Source organism: Eptesicus fuscus, chromosome 4 (genome assembly GCF_027574615.1).
Source record: "Eptesicus fuscus isolate TK198812 chromosome 4, DD_ASM_mEF_20220401, whole genome shotgun sequence".
Classification (NCBI taxonomy): Eukaryota; Metazoa; Chordata; class Mammalia; order Chiroptera; family Vespertilionidae; genus Eptesicus; species Eptesicus fuscus.
Genome location: NC_072476.1, coordinates 103525202 through 103531467, shown reverse-complemented (window position 1 = coordinate 103531467; position 6266 = coordinate 103525202).

Sequence of the window (6266 nt, the reverse complement as noted above, 5' to 3'; positions counted from 1 at the left end):
CCAAGGTCATTGTTGCTGCTTTTAAATTTTTTCACAGTCAACTTGGTAGGGACATTTTTATAATTTCTGAATAAATTTAAATTTAAGGTATGCATTCTTTCCCCCAAAAGAAGTGTATTAGCTCAGGTTCTGGCTTGATTTACAATCTCCTCTTGTTCCAAAATTCCAGCTTTGTCTACAATGAAAGAGCTGCTGTGCAGGAGACACCCCTATGGAGCAGGACTTGCTTCAGGGGGGCTTTGGTGCTCACTGAGTCTGCCCCTGAGTGTGTTGTTTGTGGGTGTGTAGAGTTGTAATCTGGTATGGCCTGAAGCTGTCCACTGGGTGTACTGGTTCTAGGGCCTCCAGGGATGTGCAAAGTCAGCCACTGCCTGGGGCCACCTGGCAGGAGCTACAGAGAGGTCTTCAGACGGCTATTTGCTATTTGTATTGGGGTTGGAGGTGCCCAGACGAGGCCCAGCTGTGAAGCAAGGCAGGCTGGTGCTAGTGCCTAGTGCCGGGTCTTGAGGCTTTTATTGATAGGTGTGGGGCACGGCTGCTCCAGCTGCAGCTTTTTAAAGACATTTTAGCAAAGTCTGAAGCCTGAGCCAGGACTGGCCATTCATATGGAAAAGCTGTGCAAACAGCTTGAGTTGGACTGCAAATTGGATGGGGTGGGGTCTCAGAATCCCCAGGGCAGAGCAGTGTGCTACAGGCTGATACTCAGATATGGTGCCTGCCAGTCAGCCCTGCGACAGGGGAGGTCCCAGCAATGAGGGAACAATGACCCCGGCAAACACCACTGTCTGAGAGAAAGCTGCCCCGATGCCAGACAATCCAGTTCCTCCCCATTTGTGTCTGGGTCCCCTAAAGCCTCCCCAGTGCTGTGAGTCTGAGTAAGTTTGTGTGCTAGCCCTTTAAATGGGTCTCCAGCGGTCTCCCTATCTCAGCCACAGCCCTGCTGGTTTTTACAGCCCGTAGTTTTGGGCCTTCTCTTCCCAGCTCTGGAACCCTGGGCTGGGGGGCTGGTGTGGGGCTGGGACCCCTTTCTCCTCATGGGCAGCCTCCGCAGGTACAGGGACAATCTCCCTCCCGATTAAAATAACGGCACACGTGGGTGTTGGGCCAGCCCGTTCCGTGCCTCATCCTCTCCTGCACTTTCTTCTTTACTTCTCTATTGTAGGACTTCCATTCAGCCACCTTTCAGGCGGTTCTGAATGATGGTGGTTCTGTATTTTAGTAGTAATTTTGATGTGGTTGTGGGAGGCAGCGAGTACAGGCGTTTGCCTACGCCACCATCTTGGTTCTCTACCTGCCACTGTCAGATGCTAGATCCACCTTGACACAGTGGGCAGGCATGATGTTCTGCAGAATGTCAAGGTCCTTCAGACTCCATTGACACAGAGCAGGAGATTGGTCAGCACCTGGGGCAATGGAGTAAATGGCAATCGATGTCCCTCCCAGAGAAACGTGAACTGTTTTTGATCCTCCATTCCCTGGTCTCGTTCCAGCGTAGACTTTTATCCAACAGTCCTCAAAAATTCTGGGTGTATATGTTGCATACACGTGTGGCAGCAGAGTCTTGGCCTCTCCCACTGCACGGGACCTGTCAATCAACTTACACCTGGGGCCATGCTTTTCTCACTGCGACAGGCTACCCCAGGCTCTGCTCACCGACTTGCCTCCTTTCTTTCTCTTTTTGGTTATGCACGTGAAGTAACTAACACTCCAGCCAGCTGTCACTCAGAACTCTGTGATCTGTTAGCCATTGTCACAAGCCCCCGCAGGGCAAGACGCCCTGATTCCCACTCCAGCCTTACGTCCATTCGATTATGTCCACCTCGCCTGACGTTTGTATAATACCACATGGCCTCTGCCGTGCTAGACTCCCACTGTCCCGCTTGCAAAGGCGCGCCCGGTTCCACGCAGCGCTTCCCCATCAATCAAGCCCTGACGTTCGCACAGGTGCTGCGCACTCCCATTGCCTCAGGGAAGGGGGCGTGCTCCTGGGAAACAGGTGGTTCTTCAGTCTCAGTAATGAATCCGTGCTGACATTCACACCTCCTGGAACTTCCTGTCCCTGCCCTGAACACTATGTCACGGCAGCTCCACTGTGCGCCTCATTCACTGTGAGCCAAGCTCACGGCCAACCTCAACAGCTGTCCCTGCAGGACATAAGGACCGGCTCAGGCGCCCTTCACTCCAAGTCACAGTTAAACGCTCCCATGATAATAAACTGCCCTTTATCCTGCCTCATATTTGTCCCTCCACCTCCACCCCTGGCCCAATCCCCTCAGGATCCTCCCCCACTCCTTTTTAAAGCAAGTATTCATGTTTGTTCAAGATTACATAGCTCTAAGTTACTTAAAGATCATGTTACACCAGGCCGGCATGGCTCAGTGGTTGAGCGTCGACCTATGAACCAATAGGTCACGGTTCAATTCCCGGTCAGGGCACTTGCCCACATTCCCCCCTGGCTCCTGACAGTGCAGCTCAGCCAGGCTCCGCAGCTCCGTCAGTGTCTAAGCCGTTTCCTCCGGACAGGGTTGTAGTTCTCCGCGCAGGATGCGTGGGGACCTGCCCAGCTCCCCGTTTGGAGAACAACAAAGGTACTGGAAGAGCATCTCGAGGAGGTCGAGCAGCATCTTGCAGGCAGGCACCTGCCTCCCTAGACCTCGGCAGGGTCTTCAGACAAGGAAGACCCGTGTGAGGGGAGCCGGTTTCCAACATTTTCAGGCTCATCCTCCCTTTCGTGACTTAGACCCTCGTCTCCCACTCTCTTCCTATCAAGGCCCCGACTTTGATAAAGGAGGGTGGTCAAGTACCTCCCGTGCAGCTCAGCCACCCTCCCCACTAGGCCCTGAGCCTCACAGGTGGTTTTCCTCTGCTGCAGTCCAAGGCCCTCAGACTTTCACAGTAGACTTGATGGTTGGCTGACTTAAAAGCAAGTTATTTCATCTTTTCCCCAGGCTTCCAAAGCCGTTAATGAAAGCTGGCCAAACCCAGCCTTTATCATCGCCCTGTACTGTTCAAGCGCCACAGGTGCCACGTGATCCGGCTCTGGCCCACCTGCGCCTGCAGTGACAGTTACCTGCTGCCCTGCCTGCAGGGCGACTGCACCCTGCCCACCAGCACTGCCTTAGGTTCCACTGATGCCATGAGGTCTTAGTGGTGAGAAACAACACAAATGTACTACCTGACAGTCCTGTGGGATGGAAGCCCAGCATGAGCCTCATTGCGCTGAAATGTGTTAGCTCTGGGCTTTCTGGAGGCTCCAGGGAGAACCCATTTCCTGGCTTTTTCCTGCTTCTAGAGGCATCCCACGTTCCCTGTCTGGTGGTTTCCTTCCTCCATCCTCAAAGCCAGCAACGTGCATCTCCCTGACTGCCCCTCCTCCCATGGCCACCAGGCTACAGCCCAGTCCTTAACCTTAATATCTGCTTTCACCATGCAGGGTAACATTCTCAGGGGCCAGAGATGGTCATCTTTGGAGGTGGGGCCATCACTCTGCCAACTACCCTCCGCAATGGGATTGTTTGCATGGTTGGTGAGTAAACCAGCTCCAACCTCCCATCCCGAGGGTCCGTTTTATGACTATCCCGGGTATCAATGGTCTTAGCCTGAATTCTCCAAAACAGCAGAGCCTGAGACAGAAGCTGGCAGGCAGGTCATTTATTTGGGAAATGATCCCAGGGTGCAGGACACACAGGAGTGCAACAACGAAAAGGAAAGCCAGCATAAGATGTGTTGCTGGATCGGCCACAGGACACTAGTCGTTGATTCTGCAGGATCTGATCACTGCTCAGAGCAGTCTGCCCAGGGGATGGAAGGAAAAAGCATTTACCCACCAGCAAGTGTCCACCACTGGTCACCAGCAAGTGACCCCAGGGGAACTTAACCCCTCTGCACTTCCGGGATGTGAAATTTTGAGTTCTGTGGGGGATCCCACATCGCAGTGAGGCCAAAGAGGGGAGTATGTAGCAGGAATCCAAAGGGAGGTGCTCTCATATTCTCTGAGACCCTGGTTAAGACTACAGGGCAGAGGTCTGAGTAGGGCCCAAGGTTTCGGATGCATAGATCAAAGGCTCGAAGGTGGAGTACCTTGGCATGTTTGAGGAATGGAGGAAAGGCAGGTCGAGTGTGGGACTGAGTGTGGTGCTGGCAGGGACCAGATCCCGTGGGAGTTTGCAAGCCTGAGTAAGGAACGTGATGCCCCCTGAAAAGTGCTCTCTACCAAGTAAGGTAGTCCAGGCAGCTCTCAGGATGGAAGCAACTTGAGCTGGACCCCAAATATCAACAAGACTTTGCTAGGGTGGGTTGGCAGCTTTTGCAAAACCAATTCAGTAACTCTTACTATTATTGCCTACACAAAGATGGAATAGGACAAATAAGATTTCCTTGTTTTTTTACTTGTAAACATTTAAATACGAATCCATTTTTTTATTATAAGCTAGAGCCCTGATGATCTAGAAACTTCCTGATTGGTATTCATAATCTCCCGCATCAAATTACTGCCATTACAATTTGCAGGGAGGAAGTCGGATCACAGGTCAACTATTTTCTTCCACCACCAATTAGAGGGAATAAAATGAGGAAGCTGTGTTCAATTAAGAGCAGTTGCTAGAAATTTTAAAGAAAGTATTCATGTTTGTGTCAAGATTACATAGCTCTAAGTTACTTAAAGATCATGTTACACCAGGCCGGCATGGCTCAGTGGTTGAGCATCGACCTATGAACCAATCGGTCATGGTTCAATTCCCGGTCAGGGCACTTGCCCAGGTTGCGGGCTTGATCCCCAGGCGTGCAGGAGGCAACCGATCAATGATTCTCTTTCATCACTGGTGTTTCTATCTCTCTTTCTCCCTTCCTCTCTGAAATCAATAAAAAAATATATATTTTTTAAAAGATCATGCTACATTCCTTGTTCCGTTGATTTCCTCTTTCCTGTTTCTTAGGCCATTTCAAACAGGACAAGAGAAAGTATTTCAACTAAGTCACAAGAGGGCCAAAGTGGTTGTTTGCATCTATTTGAGTTTCTTCTAGTGTTTAAAATCTTAGACTTATCAGTGTTCATAAAAATAAACAAAAACCCAGAAGGTGAGGGGAAAAGTACATGAATTCTTTTGAGAAGGGTAAGGACTCTTAAAGCCATATTCCCTAGGGTTCTAGAATTGGCAAACGTGACCTTAGAGAACACTGGCCTTCTTCTGAATGACCCAGAGGGACAGGAGAGAAATGAAATTATTACTAAGTATTGAATCTAGACATGACATGATAAAATGAGCGAATCAGTACCAGAAAATTAGGTGTACTCCCTAATTCATACAATCCAAGCGTTGATAGGACTCAAATTAACTAGTCCTGTGGTCAGCAAACTGCGGCTCACGAGCCACATGTGGCTCTTTGGCCCCTCGAGTGTGGCTCTTCCACAAAATACCACGGCCTGGGCGAGTCTATTTTGAAGTGGCATTAGAAGTTTAAAAAATTTGGCTCTCAAAAGAAATTTGAATCGTTGTACTGTTGATATTTGGCTCTATTGACTAATGAGTTTGCCGACCACTGACCTAGTCCAATTACCGCCAATGCAGAAGTTCTCTGTAAACCCTGGGAGCACCACGGACATGTACATGTGACCCTCGGGCTGGAAGCTGTCGCTGGGCTATAGAATTTGCTCTGAATCCTTAATTGCCAACTCTTAATCTTAAGTTGTTTCAAGGAACACAAAGTAACTCTCTATATAAAAATTGATAGCAAGCCCAGACAGTGTGGGTGATTGGTTGGGCATCGACCCATGAACCAGGAGGTCAAGGTTTGATTTCAATTAGAGCACGTGCCCGGGTAGCAGGCTCGATCCCCAATAGGAGGAAGCCCATTGAAGATTCTCTCAGCATTGATGTTTCTATCTCCCTTCCTCTCTCCGAAATCAATAAAAACCTATTAAAGCCGAAACCGGTTTGGCTCAGTGGATAGAGCGTCGGCCTGCGGACCTAAGGGTCCTAGGTTCGATTCCGGTCAAGGGCATGTACCTTGGTTGCGGGCACATCCCCAGTAGGGGGTGTGCAAGAGGCAGCTGATCGATGTTTCTAACTCTCTATCCCTCTCTCTTCCTCTCTGTAAAAAATCAATAAAATATATTTTTTAAAAAAAAAAAAAAAAAAAAAAAAAACCTATTAAAGTTTATAGCAAACTTCATACATGCTTATCACCCAATTTGGGACTTCCTATCTTTGTCTAAAGTGTAATAATAAATTATCAGTATAAATCCCTCCACACTAGACGGACAGTTT